Source organism: Schistocerca cancellata, chromosome 5 (assembly GCF_023864275.1).
Source record: "Schistocerca cancellata isolate TAMUIC-IGC-003103 chromosome 5, iqSchCanc2.1, whole genome shotgun sequence".
NCBI lineage: Eukaryota > Metazoa > Arthropoda > Insecta > Orthoptera > Acrididae > Schistocerca > Schistocerca cancellata.
The window spans coordinates 459,573,148-459,589,775 of record NC_064630.1 but is presented as its reverse complement, the minus strand read 5'-3'; the positions used below and the strand labels follow the sequence as shown (position 1 = coordinate 459,589,775).

Sequence of the window (16,628 nt, the reverse complement as noted above, 5' to 3'; positions counted from 1 at the left end):
TCGACGTTTAACTAGTACGGCGCCTCGGTCGGGGTGTATACTACCTTTCTAGTTCTGGCGCAGTGTACGTGCTGTGGGTATGCTGGATACTGTTGACGCCATCAGGCGTTCACAAAGTACGTTGAAAGTTATAAGGAAAGGATAGAGACCATTCAAAGTTCATTATAAATCGAATTACTGAGAGCGTGTACAAAGGATACTGGTGGGAAAGGACTCGTTCCGACTTTAGCTGTAACTGATTGAGGGAAACCACTGGACTGATAAAAGTTTCGTGGGCGTAGAAATCGTGACGTAGTTCAGCTGGAAGTGGAGAGATGAACGAGTTGGGTGTAGCCTTTAGAAAAGGACAGTCGTGGTACTGACCTGAAACGATTTAGGGAAATCAGGATCTGGATGGTCGGAATCAGTCCCATTTCGTGCACCCACTCACTCATTCTCATCGCTGTTTTAGTACTAGCGAGGTACCTCCGAGAAGAGCCAACATAATACTCGAAAATATTATTTGCAGTAGCCAAACAAACCTTTAACGTTTCTAAGCCATAGAAGAGACCTATCAAGTTAAACGACATTTACGTATCAACTTGAGCGATACTTCCATATTATCTGTAGAAAACTATATCGCCGGCGATAATAAAACAACCAAACATGGCTTCAGGTTTCGATTTGGTGTAATAAATATGAACTCTACCTAACTGCAAATGTACACAAGATAATGAACTTTAATGGGAGTCACGTCACAGACAATAATAAAGCAACCAAACATGACTTCAGATGTCGATTTGGTGTAGTAAATAGGGAAGTTATCTAACTGCAAATGCATGCAAGCTAATGAACTTTAATGGCAGTCAGTCGCGGTTTTGTTTTTGTGAACAGAATTAGTTTTAACTGCCTGCATGTCTGAAGGCAATTAAGTCATCTGTAAATATGCTAACTTTCCCTACATTTCCACAGAAGTAAATTAGAGTGAATATTTTCACAAAAGGTGCACTCATCAACAGTTGGGAGTTGCCGACCAGACGGTTGAGACTGGATTGAAGGTAGCACCCCGTAAAATACCAAATTTTTCTTTTCCGTTCAAAACGTGGATCAAGAAGAAGAAGAATCAGAGTTTTGGGGATTAGTCCAAAAAATGAAAATTTAAAAATAACAACTAAAAAGTGAATAGCTCAAACTTGTTGACGAATAAAGATCAATCCTGGTTATGATTGACGTAATAAAACCTAACAATGAACCGCTCTCGAGAAACCAGAGGAGAGGAAGTAGTGGTTAACACACCGAACTCGCATTTGAGAGGACTGGAACGCCAGTCCCTCTCCGGCCATCGGGTTAGGTTTTTGTGGTTTTCCAAATCTACTAAAGGAAAATGGCGGGATGGTTCCTATGAAAACGACAATTCCTTCCCCGCAGTTCTCCAGCCCGAACTAGTGTTCTAATGATTCGTCGACAAGAGAACGATAGAACTTTTTAAAAAATAATAACAATGGGAAAGTGATGAGTGCTACAAGTCCTCACCAAAGGGAATCTGGAAGGTATTCCAGACGCTAAAACAAAAATAATTCGATTATAGAAGGGTTAAGAGAAAGGAGGCAGCAACGTGAAATGAACAATAAAGTGAAATTGCGGAGAAGTGGAGAAAAAAATAAGAAAACCTGTCCTTGGGCCAGATATTAGTGCACATAATACAAATGCTCATCATATATTGCAATTGCACGTCGCATATTGTAAATTAATACTACTCGACCACATTTGAGCAGGAGTCCGCTCACGAAGTGCTGCCCACCAGCAAACAATTACTTCACTGAAGCTTAGAGGAAAGTAGCCGACACTGGAGCACGTTAATTATCTGACTTGCTAACTAGCATTTCTGGCTGCTCGCTTCCTGGAGCCATTAACTGCATCGCTCTTTCTTTTTCCCTTGAGCCGTTACTGAGAAGCGAATCGTCGTGGCAGCTTTCAGCGCAGCGCTGTCCGCGTGGTTTTGATCTCGCCGTCTTACTGATTTCCAGCACACCAGGCACGCTCCGCCTTACGCAAGTCGGTTATTTCACTGGTCGGAAAGCTGACAGCACATGCAGAGTGCATGAGGATGATTCATCAAAAAGAAAAGCCGTAATTGCCTTCCACTGTTCCGTGGTGATTGTCAGCGCTTCTTGTAAATCTTATACTCTCAGACTGCGACGAAGATCCTCAGCTCATACAAGTAGTACCCACAATTCGATTTATTTTGGCCTCAAAATACCTGCACTTGGGCAAATATAGAGGCACTGTGATCAACACGAATACAGCTATACACAAGTACTACATTCACCTGCTTATTTTTGACGCTCGCTCACAGTGCAGTGATTATAGTCTTCTAAAGAAGGGCTCTAGGTGCCGAAAGCGGCAAAGGAATAAACTCTGCCGGCCGGAGTGACCGAGCGGTTCTAGGCGCTACAGTCTGGAACCGCGTGACCGCTACGGTCGCAGGTTCGAATCCTGCCTCGGGCATGGATGTGTGTGATGTCCTTAGGTTAGTTAGGCTTAAGTAGTTCTAAGTTACAGGGGACTGATGACCTCAGAAGTTAAGTCCCATAGCGCTCAGAGCCATTTGAACCATTTTTTGAATAAACTCTCTTTTGTGCAACTGATTGCTGATTGTTGCAGCAAATTTCTGAAATAGATTGGCCTGCGTAGATGGCTCTGAGCACTATGGGACTCAACTGCTGTGGTCATAAGTCCCCTAGAACTTAGAACTACTTAAACCTAACTAACCTAAGGACAGCACACAACACCCAGCCATCACGAGGCAGAGAAAATCCCTGACCCCGCCGGGAATCGAACCCGGGAACCCGGGCGTGGGAAGCGAGAACGCTACCGCACGACCACGAGATGCGGGCTGGCCTGCGTAGAGTTCCGAGCTGAACCCAATGGAAAACCTTTGGGACGAGTTAAAAAACAGACTTCGCCTCAGATCCGGGTGTCCAACATCATTGCCATCTCCGGTTTACACTCTTGAAGAAGAAGGGGCTGTCGTTCCGGCACAGATATTCAGACACCTCACTGAAAGCGTCACCAGCGGAGTTAAAGCCGGTGCCGGTTGGTTCAAATGGCTCTGAGCACTATGGGACTTAAACTTCTGAGGTCATCAGTCCCCTAGAACTTAGAACTACTTAAACCTAACTAACCTAAAGACATCACACACATCCATGCCCGAGGCAGGATTGGAATCTGCGACCGTAGCGGTCGCGCGGTTCCAGACTGTAGCGCCCAGAACCGCTCGGCCACTCCGGCCGGAGTTAAAGCCGGCATAAAGGCGAAGGTTGAGTAAACTCCAGATCAATGGCCACTGTGTCCGGGTACTTTTGATAGAGTACGAGGGGCATTCAGTACGTAATACAACACATTTATTTCTGAAAGCAGGCTGGTTTTATTGAGCATTCCAATACGCCATATTATTCATCACTCTTTTGGCTACAAAACCCTATTATCCAATGCGACGGCCCTGCACTACGTTTACTGAGAGGGCCTATATGACCGCATGATATCACTCTACTGGTGGACGTCAGAGCCAACGTCTTGCCGCATCAATAAACTTCCCATCTTCCACATATTGCTTCCCGTGGAGTGTCTCCGTCACTCAGCGAAACCAATGGAAGTGGGAAGGTGGGTAGGCGGAAAAGAACCCAGCGAGCGCACACATTTGAGTACCGGAACTGGTGGACGAGTGTGTCAGCACTATCAACAGAGACTTGCGCAGCGAGGTGTTTCACTGTAACCTATCGCTCACTTCGAGTGAGTGTCCACAAATAACAACATTGCAGGAGTAGGTGCTGTGTGCGGCCGGCCGCCACGCGGAGGACTGGAAAGGTTTGCGCACAAAGACTCGCCGTGCTTTTGTTCGCTGTCAAGTCTCCGTAGACGTTCCGCAAGCGCCACAAATATCCCCGATGCTCTGGTTTTCCACAAAAGAAACTCAATGACAGCTCTCTGCTTGGGACGCACTTCCGTTAAGCCGTCGGCACACGGACCGTGCATCCGAACGTTGAGCGTTGAGCATGCCGAGTTTCTGACGTCAAAGCGTGGAATAGCACGTTCGGGAGTCTTTCCGAACGTGCAGAGCAATATCTGGAATATCTGATATTCTGAGCGTGCGTCTGAGCGTTGATCAATGAAATGGCACAATGCCATCTACGTCACACGCACGCCGTCTCCTTTCAGTACAGAGTTGAGAGGCGCAATATTGGCATTCATTTCAACCTACATGTATATATGCCGTTTCTGAGCACCAGCAAATTGAGAATCACTGGAAAACCCGTTGTTAGTTGTGTGATTCGTTCCAATAAAACAATGAGAAACATCATATTCGTGGCAAAAGAATTACTATAACTTGCGTATTATGAGAGTAGGCTATTTGAAGGCAGCGACACACTGAAGATCCACCCAAAACGCATTGTTCTTGGTACAATTTGTTATAATTGAATTTCAATTAATAAAATAATTTTCTACGACTAACGTTTTTAGCAAGGGGCAACACAATATGATTAAGTACGAGGAGCCTGTTGTATTAGTGTAATGAGGAGCGTATATGTCCGCCGGCACGGTAGCTCAGCGTGTTCGGTCAGAGAGCTGGTTGGCCTCTGCAATAAAAAACTGAGTGAAAGGATCAACAACGAACTTGAACGGATGTTACGTGACGTCCGCAACGACCAAACACAACGAACAAAATGGGAAAAAAAGTCCAATACTGGGTATTTGTTGGAGCGGTGGTTCGCGTCTTAACACTTCCAAATTTTTTTCCCTAACATTCGCGTTTTTATTAGGTTCTGACACTTTATTATTAGTTTAATATAAGTATATGCTACAATATTTGATGTTATGTAAATATAAGTTCACCTTTTTTTGAGGGGTGAGTTGGTTCGATTGGTTTAATCTACAGGACAGCTTGCGCTACTTGTATAAAGATATCTTGCTCCTTTTTCTTTTACGCTTCGTAATTCACATGTTGTAAAGATTCTGCTACTGGGTAGGAACAGTGATCAAGTAAGATTGACCTTGGGGTTTTACTGAAATGTGGGAATGATGAAATAATGTTTATCTTATGCGGAGAAGTATTGCAAATTTGTACCGCACTGTTTGTAATGGAACTTTTATAGGCCTGTGTCCTTATTGATTGGACATGGTACTTCCCTTTTAGTGGACGATGGAGGAAATGTGCGTTTTAATAGAGCTAACGTGGGAATTTTACGCACGCCCGTTGAGCAAAGAGTGTGATTTACGAACTAGAAACATCCATCAACTGCCGCTGGAGTGCGTTGCGATCGCGTATACCACGTTGGAGCCCACGTACCGTACGCACAAGTCGCATCGCTCCTGAGCGTTCAGCAGCACGTTGAACTTGGCACGCTCAACGTTAACGTTCGACAGCACGGTCCGTGTGCCGACGGCTTTACAGACCCCCCGTACATCGTTGCCACAAATCGGAACTTCATGAAACTATAGGGGGCGAAGCTGGAATATTGCAGCACGTACCACAACAAATTCCAAATTTTTTCAACAGAAAGTGGCCGAGAAAAAAATGCGTTGCATTACTTATTGAACAGCCGTCGTGTAAAGCGATGGCTTAGTTGGGATTGTCGAGGATCTCCTTTGTCTGGGAACTATTTGCTGGCAGCCCAGCAGTGGCCGTTGGCGGGCAGTGAGGTGTCTCGCGGTTGTTTGGGAAAGCCGCGTCCTTGCCAGGTCGCGGGGCGCAGCCACTTGCCAGCAGGCGCCGGGCCCGCGGCCGGAGAGCAGCCGCTGCCCGCTGCCCGCTCATCTGCATTCAATCCCTGCAGCGGCATTCCGGGCCGCGGGACGTGCCGCCAATTGGAACGTTCCGCTGTGCTCCGCTCTAGCGTTCCGGCCGGAATGCGAGACCGGCGTGTGCGCGATGATGTAATTGCCCACCAATAACCTCAGGTGTGCGCTCTCGTTCCCCCTCCTGACAGCTGCTTTTAATGGGGGCAAGCGGCGGCTGGCGGACGGGGTCACTCTCGCTGAGAGCGCGTCGGTCGGCCTTTTTGTGGAAACAGCTCCTGGCCGCTAAGTGAAGGGGTGTAGCTGTCTGACACTTAGCAGAGTCATCCCGCATGAGTCTCGTGGAGCAGCGAGACGAAAGGAAACAGCATTACCATTGTGTCAGAGTACATGGAATTTCTTGTTATATATCTGTCGATGTATTCTTTGTCAAAAGCTAAATCTGTCTTTTCCACACAGTTTAGTTCAAATGGTTCAAATGGCTCTCAGCACTATGGGACTTAACTTCTGAGGTCATCAGTCCCCTAGACTTAGAACTACTTAAACCTAACTAACTTAAGGACATCACACACATCCATGCCCGAGGCAGGATTCGAACCTGGGACCGTAGCAGCAGCGCGGTTCAGGACTTGAGCGCCTAGAACCGCTCGGCCACCTCGGACGGCCCTGATGCTGGTCAGACGATTGAAACTGGTTTATAAATAAAGTATTTTACCAGCAGCTCAAGGCGGTAATTTGACATTCTTTCATTACATTAGAGCTGCAGGTCACCATCTACTGAAAATATATTAGTTTTTTGAATATTGTCTGGGTGTCTCCACACCTTACCAGATTTATTCCTTTATTTATTTTTTATTATAGCCAATTACCTAATACTCTAAATATGCCATATTTTACGTCTACAGTTATGTTTCTAAATTTACTGTAAGTAAAATAATAACAACGACGCTATGGTTGAAGTATTACCACAAGTAGTAATCGTGGTAAGAGCCAGAAAACTAATCTAGGAGCACCGAACCTCAAACCTTTCGCAGTCTGAGACGCTTAATCGCGCTGCCATCGAACCCTGTAGCAGGTTTCAAATCACCATTCACCGATCCTGGTAAGATACAAATCATAACAGGAGAAGAAAATTTGTACCACGAAGTCACAATACATTAGTTCCTCACCTGTTGCACTTCACGGATTTCATCGTTCTGACGACAAAGATATTTCGATGTTCCAACTGCTCGCCACCTTCAGGTGGGATTGAAGGTGCACAGTCAAATACAAGCCTTTCCGCAGTGGCAGGAAATTTTATAGAGTATAGGCTTCCTCAGCCCCAAATCATCTTTAAAAGATCCAAGAAGGCCTCTAGTTTTGGCCGAAGGCAAAGGACACTTTTAATATATTATTTTCTAAGGATTCTTGAAATACTCCCGGCAAAGGCTAAGCAACTGATTTACAAGTGTTCATTGTTGGTTCACATGGTGGTCCAAATTGGAAAGCAAACAATTTTATGATCAGTATATCCATTTTTCTGACAACAAGCTTAACGTAATCCAGTTCCAGTGTCAAATTATTAGAATCCCAAATAGCATAAGCTATTCTGACCAGTGTACGTAAAAGTCCGATGCGTTGATGTGGTGAATGACAAACCGGTCGGTATGCGTAGATTTACGGTGTACACTGTATCCCAAAGTCCTATTTTCTTTTTTTTATGTATTGAAACGTCTAAAAATAATTTGCCATCTTTTTCAATTTCCATATGTGAAAATCATCATCCTTTACTAATCCGGGAAAAACTACGTACTTCCTCACTTACTCTCCAAATGATTCGGTTGACCGTCTCTAGTGGCCTTAATGCCGACGTGATCTGCTTTTCTTCCTCATCACTCGCCGCTTACGCAAGCTGTGAACGGAAATGCTAATGTGGTCTGTTTTCCTTACGACCATCCACTCATGGAGGCTTCAGTGGTGTGCAAATGCAGAGCCCCCAGCTATCGTTAGCTACGCATACGTTGCGCAACCGTGCTCTATCTGACACTATTCAACAGCACCATCCTTGACGCTGAATGAATAGTAGTGGGCGGGTGGTCCAATGACGAGGAACTGCGAAACAGGCACTGTGTGGCCCACTCGCCGAGGATAAACAGGCGTGCTGGATGTGTAAGCGGCCACAGCTGGGACCATGCGCTCCTCCGGGACGACCAATTACTGGACGCAGACCCACTTCCTGGAGGCCGTGTGCGGCTCGTTAAGCTGCTGCGCCTCCGCCAGAGCCCGGCTGCCTGAGCTGTGTCGGGCGTCGCTCTCACACGAACCGCTACGTCAGCCTTATCTCCAGCAGCTCGCGGGTCTGTTCCGCTGTTTAGTGTCCTAATTTACGTCGCTATTACCGTAGACAGGCACCCAAGTTCGCACAGGACACTGAAGGAGCAGACTGCAGCAGCTCACTTCCACAGGAGGCCAAGAAAGTATTTGCAAACGTTACCTAGTAGCAACTGGTAGAAAATTTCAGGTAACCGTCCCACCTGATTGTCACATATCCTGTTTATAAGGATGTACGCACGTCTCAGGGATCAACACTAGGTGTTACCTTCGAAATGTGATATCCCCATTTTCTTGAGGAGAATAGAGCAAATACCTAATAAATAACACCTCTGGTTTTCCAAGAGCGGCATGCTGGCTATATGCAACTCCATGTTGCTGTCCAATGTCGTCTAAGGTAGAACCTGAAGCAACCGTCCGTCGAGAGAGCACTTTATTACAGCTTGATACCGCTAAGGAGTTTCTAGCTGTTTATTTGTGGCCCCTTTATGAATCCAAATGTTTTTATGGTTTATCTAGGCATATTAGTCGACCGCAATATTACTGCACCTCGTACTGAGGGATTTCGGTTGGCTTAGCTTGAGATTATATCGTAATATTTAACGAGGACATGCTGAATCACTTGGTAGTATATGCCCAATTGTCATAAAATCATTCACAGTGCGATGTTCCCTTCTTAGGCACCACCACTGTGATACTCGGGTAGTACCACTGTACAGCTGCTACCATAAGCAGACGTCAGCAACAGCTAAGAGACTACTACAATACCTTAAGTGAGGATAGATTTTATTGTACTCCATGTAGATTTGTATTGTAATACACACAAGTAAATATGGCACCAAATGACGAACAGAAATCCGAAACGCTTAGTACTATTTCGCCGCAAACAATAAAAACACTGAATTAACAGTCCTTTGTACCCTGTTGCAGCAATAAACATGTAGCTTCGTTTTCGTCACGGTCACGCACCAAAAACAAAAGAAAAAGGAGTCAATACGGTTCACAGTGCTAAGGAGGTTATTGCAGTATCTTGGATGGGTAGCCGGCCGTTGTGACCGAGCGGTTCTAGACGCTTCACTCCAGAACCACGCTGCTCCTAAGGCCGCAGGTTCGAATCCTGCCTCGGGCATAGATGTGTGTAATGTCCTTAGGTTAATTAGATGTAAGTAGTTCTAACTCTAGGAGGCTGATGACCTCAGATGTTAAGTCCCATAGTGCTTAGAGCCATTTGAACCATTTGGATGGACATATCATACTGACTAGCACTACCTATGAAAGTAACTTGTGCCACAAGAACGACACGACTGTGAGGGGTCTCAAAAGTACAAAAATGGGATGGCATTGTCATTTCAAGTATTAAGAACGTAACGGTAGACGATGGAACAAAGATACAGTGACTTTGTTAAAGGAACCGTTCCTACAGTCGCCTGGCGTGATTGATAAAGACCACAGGAGACATAATTCAGAATTGTCGGGGTTGAGTTAGAATTACACTCCCCTCTAGTGTGGATAGACTTTCTTCACTGGGCATTATACGTCAAGATGAGTTGCCTCCGTAGTTAATAAGGTGTTAAAAGAAATACAACAATCAACTAAAATTAATTTTCTTCAGAAGTTTGCTAAAAGCAGCAGCAAAACAGACATGCCTACGTTAAGACAGAACAAGGGTTTCAATCGAAAAATAAGAAAGAAACCTCGCAGAATAAAACTGTTCTGTGAATGTCGGAGGTAAGGATTCAAAAGCCACTTTGTACAAAAAAGCTGTGGATTTGCCGAAATCTGGGTGTAGATAATAGGCCAGCGTTTCCCTTGATCAATGTAAAATAGAAGAGTACAATGTTAATCTAAGAGACATCAAACATTAAAAGAGTTAACACAGATTTTTTTGCTCATCTAGTCGTCGACTGCACCAAAATTGTGATTAGTGGACCTTATTCAAAGTTTCGGGTAGCAAATTTGTACAATTTCTGTATTTTATCAATGAGTGGTGATACGGCAAGCCCATCGAGCTCAGTCATATGTCTACATCTATACCGGGTGTCTCTTCAAAGAGGCGCCAGGCGCATTTTCTCTGGTGTTTAGGTAGTTAATCAGAGTCTAGTTTTTGCAATGTGCAGCTGGAGACAGCGCAACGAAATACTGCTCATTAGGACTTTCACGCGACGCCCATTGTCGACGGAAAGCGTCGGTTTGCTTCCCATTAATAGCGGAATGTTATCTCCCCATCCGACAGAGTGATCCCACATTAGTCTAGTACGATATTCGTTTCATCGATATGTATTAAGAGAAACAGTAAAACACGAAGAATAACCTAGTAGTTCACGAGCGTCGCTGCAAGGGGGTAGCAATCAGAGTGGGCCAGAGCAGTGCCGTCGCTGGTGGGGTACTGCTTACTATTTGTGTTTTACTGTCCCTGACAATACTTATCGATAAAACGACTATCTGACTAGACTGATTTGGAGCCGCTCTACCGAACAGGCACCTGAAATTCCGCTTCAGGAAGAAACCGACACTATCCTTTCACAATGGGCATCGCATGAAAGCCGTGAAGAGCTTCATTTGCTTGGGCTGACTTTAGCTACACATTGCAAAAACGACATTGCAACTACCTGCCTCAACACCAGAGAAAATGCGCCTCGCGACTCTTAGGAGAGACACACAGTCATGTAATCTCCAAGCCACTGTTCAATATAAAAGCGGAGGTTACATCTTACGTTAAATATTGGTTTTCTGTCCTATTTCATTCACGTATTAAGCAGGAGCGAAATGCCTCTTTACGTGTCCTAATCTCTCAACATACTTTCGTGATCCCTACGCGATGTAAGTAATCGATAGTGGCAGCATAACGGTCTTCGAACAAAAGCGCGCGAGCGCGCGCCCGCGCATACACACACACGTTCTAAATTTACCCAGTAGGGTTTCGCTAAACTAGTTGTGTTGCTTCCAAGCATTCCCTTTTAAGCTCTCCAAGCACTTTTGTTACACTTTTGTATGGGCTACAACTACATGCGACTATCCTACCGGCGCGCCTCTGATTTGTGCCATTTTATACACCATTTCCTTCACAGATGGATTCCAGCAAATTTAAGTCTTCCACTAGCTTTTCCTAATACTGATTAACACGGTCATCGACTCTATTTCTCCACAAAACCGGTTGAAGCCCCTCAAACAGAGCAAAGTGGTTCATTCGTAGAGCCATTGGAGTCCCAATCGAGTGCGGTTAAAGCATTGGTCTGGGCATCCTAGTCTGCATTATCCAAGACGTTGCACGCAAACACTGTTATGGTAACGTTTGGTAACGCATTCGTCGAGTTCTTCCTGCACCATTCTCGAGTGAGCTAGTGCTCCATCTCTAATAACCTTCACATCGATCTGAGGCGCAACGTTTCTTCAGGTCCCTCGAAATCGATCAGCTCCATCAAGACGACATGTGAAACTTCCTGGCAGATTAAAACTGTGTGCCGGACCGAGACTCGAACTCGGGACCTTTGCCTTTCGTGGGCAAGTGCTCTACCACTTCTGGGGTATTCGGGAATCCAGCCGGATATTCGCGTCGTTCTCGCACGATATTTCAACAGCGTGCCTCGCTGTCTTCTTCAGGTGCTACCTGAGACTGGTCCTTGGGTCGATCGAGTCCAGTATTTATGCCTGGAAGGAGCTGGGCGTTCCCTAATCGGTCCGCGCCGAGTCGAGTGTTCCGTCTGTGGTCCGCGTCCGCCAGACTCGGCTTCAATGGACCCCTCCAGTCGCGGATGTTCCGACTGCCGTCAGCGCCCGTTTTGGCCTTCCTCAACGGTTGCGGTCGTCATCTGAGGTGTGTCAGACCCGATCTGAGGTGTTGCATACTGTGTCTCATGACTGTTACTATGATTTCCACTTCTGTTCCGTGCTGGGCGCTCCATAATAGGTCTGCGACCGCCAGACGCGGCTACATTGGCCCTCTCTGGTCGCCGGTGTTCCGACCGCCGTCCGCGCCAGACCTGGCCGTCTTCTGAAGTCGAGTTCATGATCTGGGGTGTGTCAAATCTGGTCTCTAATGTCCGACACCTTGTCTCACGGCAGTTCTCTCTGTCTCCACTTCTATTTCTTGTAGAATCCCGGAGTGTCCTGCGTTGAGTTTCCACAAGCTCAAGCGCTGGAATCCAGGACCAGTCTCAGGTAGCATCTGAAGAAGACAGCGAGGAACGCTGCTGAAATATCGTGCGAGAACGACGCGAATATCCGGCTGGATTCCCGAATATCCAAGATGCCAACAGAACGTCGGGAAAGCATGAAGAATAAGACGACATGTGTTTCATTATAATTCTCGTCCGTAACGATAGTCTCAATCGGAATTGAGAGGCGAGTTCAGACGGTCATACAATCGTCGAATGTGTGATATCGGAAGTAAACTGATTGGTCTCGATGGCACAATAGCCGTTGAAAACGCGATTGTCGTCCTGTCAATCGAAACACCGCCTGTCGTTTCGCGGAGTACCTGCTCCGGACTGTACCGGGAGAGCAGAGTGCGACGGTAATTGAGCTGGGCGGACGTTTACGTGTGCTGTGTCTGGGCAGCGCAGAGTGCGTCCTAGGGACTTCCCGTCACGCGGCAGCGGCCTCGTTATGAGTGCGGGCTGCCAGTGGGCGGCACCCGGCCACGCAAGTCGCTGCCGCCGCCGCCGCCGCCGCCGCTGTCACCGGCTCCGCAGTTACCTGCAGGCCGGCTCGTGCTTCGAATACCTGATACTTCAACGTCTCTGTCTCTGCCACCGCTCCGTCCGCGTCATTACTTTCCAACTCCTGATGGAGGCCGAGCAAAGAACACGAAAGCGAGTAAACTGTACTCGTCAGTGTATTTCACTCAAGGGTAAAGCACTCCTCATAAGAGCGGCGTACACGCCGTCGGTATCTGCGTTATTAGAGACAGTGCTTAGTCACACCGGACACAATTCTCCAGGTAAAGCACAATATAACACTAGGGAACTCTGCCAACGTTTCGACCGCCGTTCCACGAGCAGTCTTAAAACTTGCGATCAGTATTTGGAACTGGGACAAAATAAACTGACGGAAAAAAAATCGCTACACGAAGAAGGACTTGTGCGACATAAACGAAAGTTGGTAGGGGTGTTTCTACATATGAAAGAAATTCGTGTGTTATTCAGTAATATCAGAAAACTGAGTCCGCCTTGATGCAAAACCTCTTGTTATTCGTTTATTTTTTTATTCTCCCAAACTAGTTTCGGCAACAAATACCACCATCATCAGTGTTTTTTTTATCCACAGGATAAACAGAACACCTCTTAAATCAGAAAACTACACACAGGAAATAAATATAATCAAACAAATTGCTGTTGAAAACGACTACAAAACAGACATCATAAACTAACTCAACAACGAGGTAAAATGGAAACATGCAGTACACACAGACAACACAGCAGACCACACCGCTTCAGAAAAAAGAGAGAGATGGTACATACTAACATAAAATAACAAAATATCACATAGAATAGGAAACATCTTGAAAAAGCAACGGATTCCAGTAACATTCAGAACAAACAATACAGTTCAGAAAAGACTAAGACCAGTCAGAAAAACTTCAGACAAATTCAGCAATGCTGGAATATATCAACTCACTTGCAACTCCTGTCAGGCCCATTACATAGGACAAACAAGCAGAAATTTCTGAACAAGGTACACAGAGCACATGAGAGCTCTAAAGAGTGACAGCACGCATTCAACTTTTGCATAACATCTATTGAACAAAAATCATAACTCCATTAATATCGAAAACGATCTACACATTCTGAGAAACAACAACAGTCTATACCGACAACTAACAATAGAAGAAAATTACGAAATAGAAAAGGCTATAGTCGAAGGGAATAATGTAATAAACGAAAACACAACACTTTCTAACAACACACTCTTTACCTCTCTGAGAGAACTGACCAACGACACAGAACAGAAAGCACACACGCAAAAGAACCACTTCCCCATCACACACAGAGACATAAATAATGAACAGAAGTAGTCGTAATTCGCGCTACTGTTTTTCATAGCCTTTCTCGCCACATGCGATACATCTCTCGCGACACGCGCGAACAGCAAGATGGCGTAATGTTCTGGGTCAGAAACAGAGTGCGAAAGTTTCGTTTTTCTGTGTATAAAGGCAGCCACATACCATCCAACGAACGTGAGTACACGAATAGCTAAGTAACAGCTCAGTACACACCAAATAACTGGTTTTCCACAACACTACCACAACCCCAAGTATATATTGCTGACATACGAAGTTCACCTTATAAGTATTTTGTTTACTAACAGCCGCTCACATGTTTGCAGATGACATGATGTTCGCTAAGTAAAAAACGGCAACAGAAACAAAAAGCGCACAGAAAATATGTCGCAGACAGCGACAATAATTGCTTAAAACATGCTGTAACGTACAATAAATAGGGTAGTATAAAGGTGTCCATAGAAAACTATATTAAAAAAAACGGAGAGTAAAAATGTAATAACGTGCTATTGTGTTTGTATAACCATGCTATTTTCTGCAGGTTTTAGATTAAAAAATAAAAAACAAAACACTGATGATGGTGATATTTGTTGCCGAAACTAGTTTGGGAGAATAAAGAAGTAAACGAATAACAAGGTGTTTTGCATCAAGGCTGGCTCAGTTTTCGGATATTACTCTTTTTCTATGCAAACACGGACCAAATGGAAGAGTTCCCAGATAATATCATTGTCCTGTATTGTCCGCAGTTCGTGGTCGTGTGGTAGCGTTCTCGCTTTCCGCGCCCGGGTTCCCGGGTTCAATTCCCGGCGGGGTTGGGGATTTTCTCTGCTTCGTGATGACTGGGTGTTGTGTGCTGTCCTTAGGTTAGTTAGGTTTAAGTAGTTCTAAGTTCTAGGGGACTGATGACCATAGATGTTAAGTCCCATAGTGCTCAGAGCCATTTGAACCATTTTTTTGTCCTCTATTATTCTCACGCTGCAATATCCTATTCATCCGCCGACACCAGGCAAGCGACTTTAAAGCAATATGTCTACCCTGTACGGGAATATACATAATGGGTGTACGAGTACAGACTGTAGACACGTGGTTGACGACATGTTGAAATTTGGGTCTGACCGTGAGTCGTGTTCGGAGAGCGAAATGGTAAGGCGACCGCTCACGATAAGCAGGAAATCCGGGTTCGAGTCCCTGTCCGGCATAAAATATCATTGTCGTCATTCCATTACACAGCTGACGGTTTTCCATATTCGCAACTGCGAATCCATTTCTTGTATGCTCTAAAGAGTGTTGACATATTGCTATGGCCTTCTCGTTCACTAGATATGTCTCTGATCGAGCACATATGAGACACCATCGGACGGCAACTCCGGCGTCATCCATCCCTGTACTGACCGACCAAGTGCAACAGGCACGGAACTCCACAAACTGACAGAGAAACATTAGTACGGCTCAGGACCTTTGCTTTTGTGACTCTCTCGTCAGAAAGTAAGATGACAACTGTCACAATTATCTTCTGTCTAGATAACAACCACAGCGAAATTGCCGCACGTGGTAGCCGCGCGGTCTAGGGCGCCTTGACATGGTCTGCGCGGCTGCTCCGTCGGAGGTTCGAGTCCTCCCTTGGGCATTGGGTTTGTGTGTTGCCCTTACCGTAAATTAAGTGGTGTGTAAGCTTAGGGACGGATGACCTCAGCAGTTTGGTCCCATAGGACTTACCACAAATTTCCAAATTTTCCAAAGCGAAATTGTGAAACAATGTTCAGTAGAGGAAATGTCGAACTGTGTCAGTAGTAACCAAAGCAGAATATTCATTTACTTTCTGTCCCGCTTGCTGCCTGCACGCAGCTCCAGTTGCCCAAATTGTTAAAAATAAGAACAAAAATTCGAGAATGCCTCAGAAGCTTACCACTTTTAATATGTTGCCGTATAAAGGAAAGTGTCTTACTCTAAGTTATTTGTTAACGAGGACTCAAAAAAGATCGCATAATGCATGAATGGAGAGTTTCGGATTCAAGTTTCTAAGAGACTTGTATAACCCTTCAAACTTGTGCCACTCTTCGTAAATCACTGCCGACAAACGAATCCATTCACTTAACAGGTGTGCCGATGGAAACATTTGGGGCAACAGCGAGGTGGCTTTATGGCTTTATTACTCCCGCTATCGGCCTGAAACGCTGTTTTCTTAATGGGCAATAGTCTTTCGAAACAGCAATAAAACGTAAAATGTAACAGGAACTACTACGTAACAGCCGATGCCGTTGTCTGTCATTACCGAACGTACAGAAACAAAAATAAAATTTGAAAGAAATATAGTCTTCACTTCACACCAGAGATTAGCAGCTGGTAGACAACTCCACTGATGCAGTATCGTTCGCTTAATGACTACAAAGCAATCTGCAGCAATTAAGGACGCCGTCAGAATATATGACTACACCGACCTACAGACTCGGACATAGTCTCGAGCATCACCGAGTAAGGGGGAAAAGAAAAGCAGGATGGTAAGATCTACAAGTAGAGGCACAATGTTAGTTTCTCAGTTCAATGA

At 45.4% G+C, this 16,628-nt stretch overlaps 1 protein-coding gene across 1 annotated transcript in view; it reads left to right on the top strand.

Moving 5' to 3' along the window:
• LOC126187488 (protein jagged-1b) overlaps positions 1-16,628 on the top strand; it is a 568,139-nt gene that overhangs the window by 82,210 nt on the left and 469,301 nt on the right. The gene's annotated exons all lie outside the window — the stretch shown is intronic.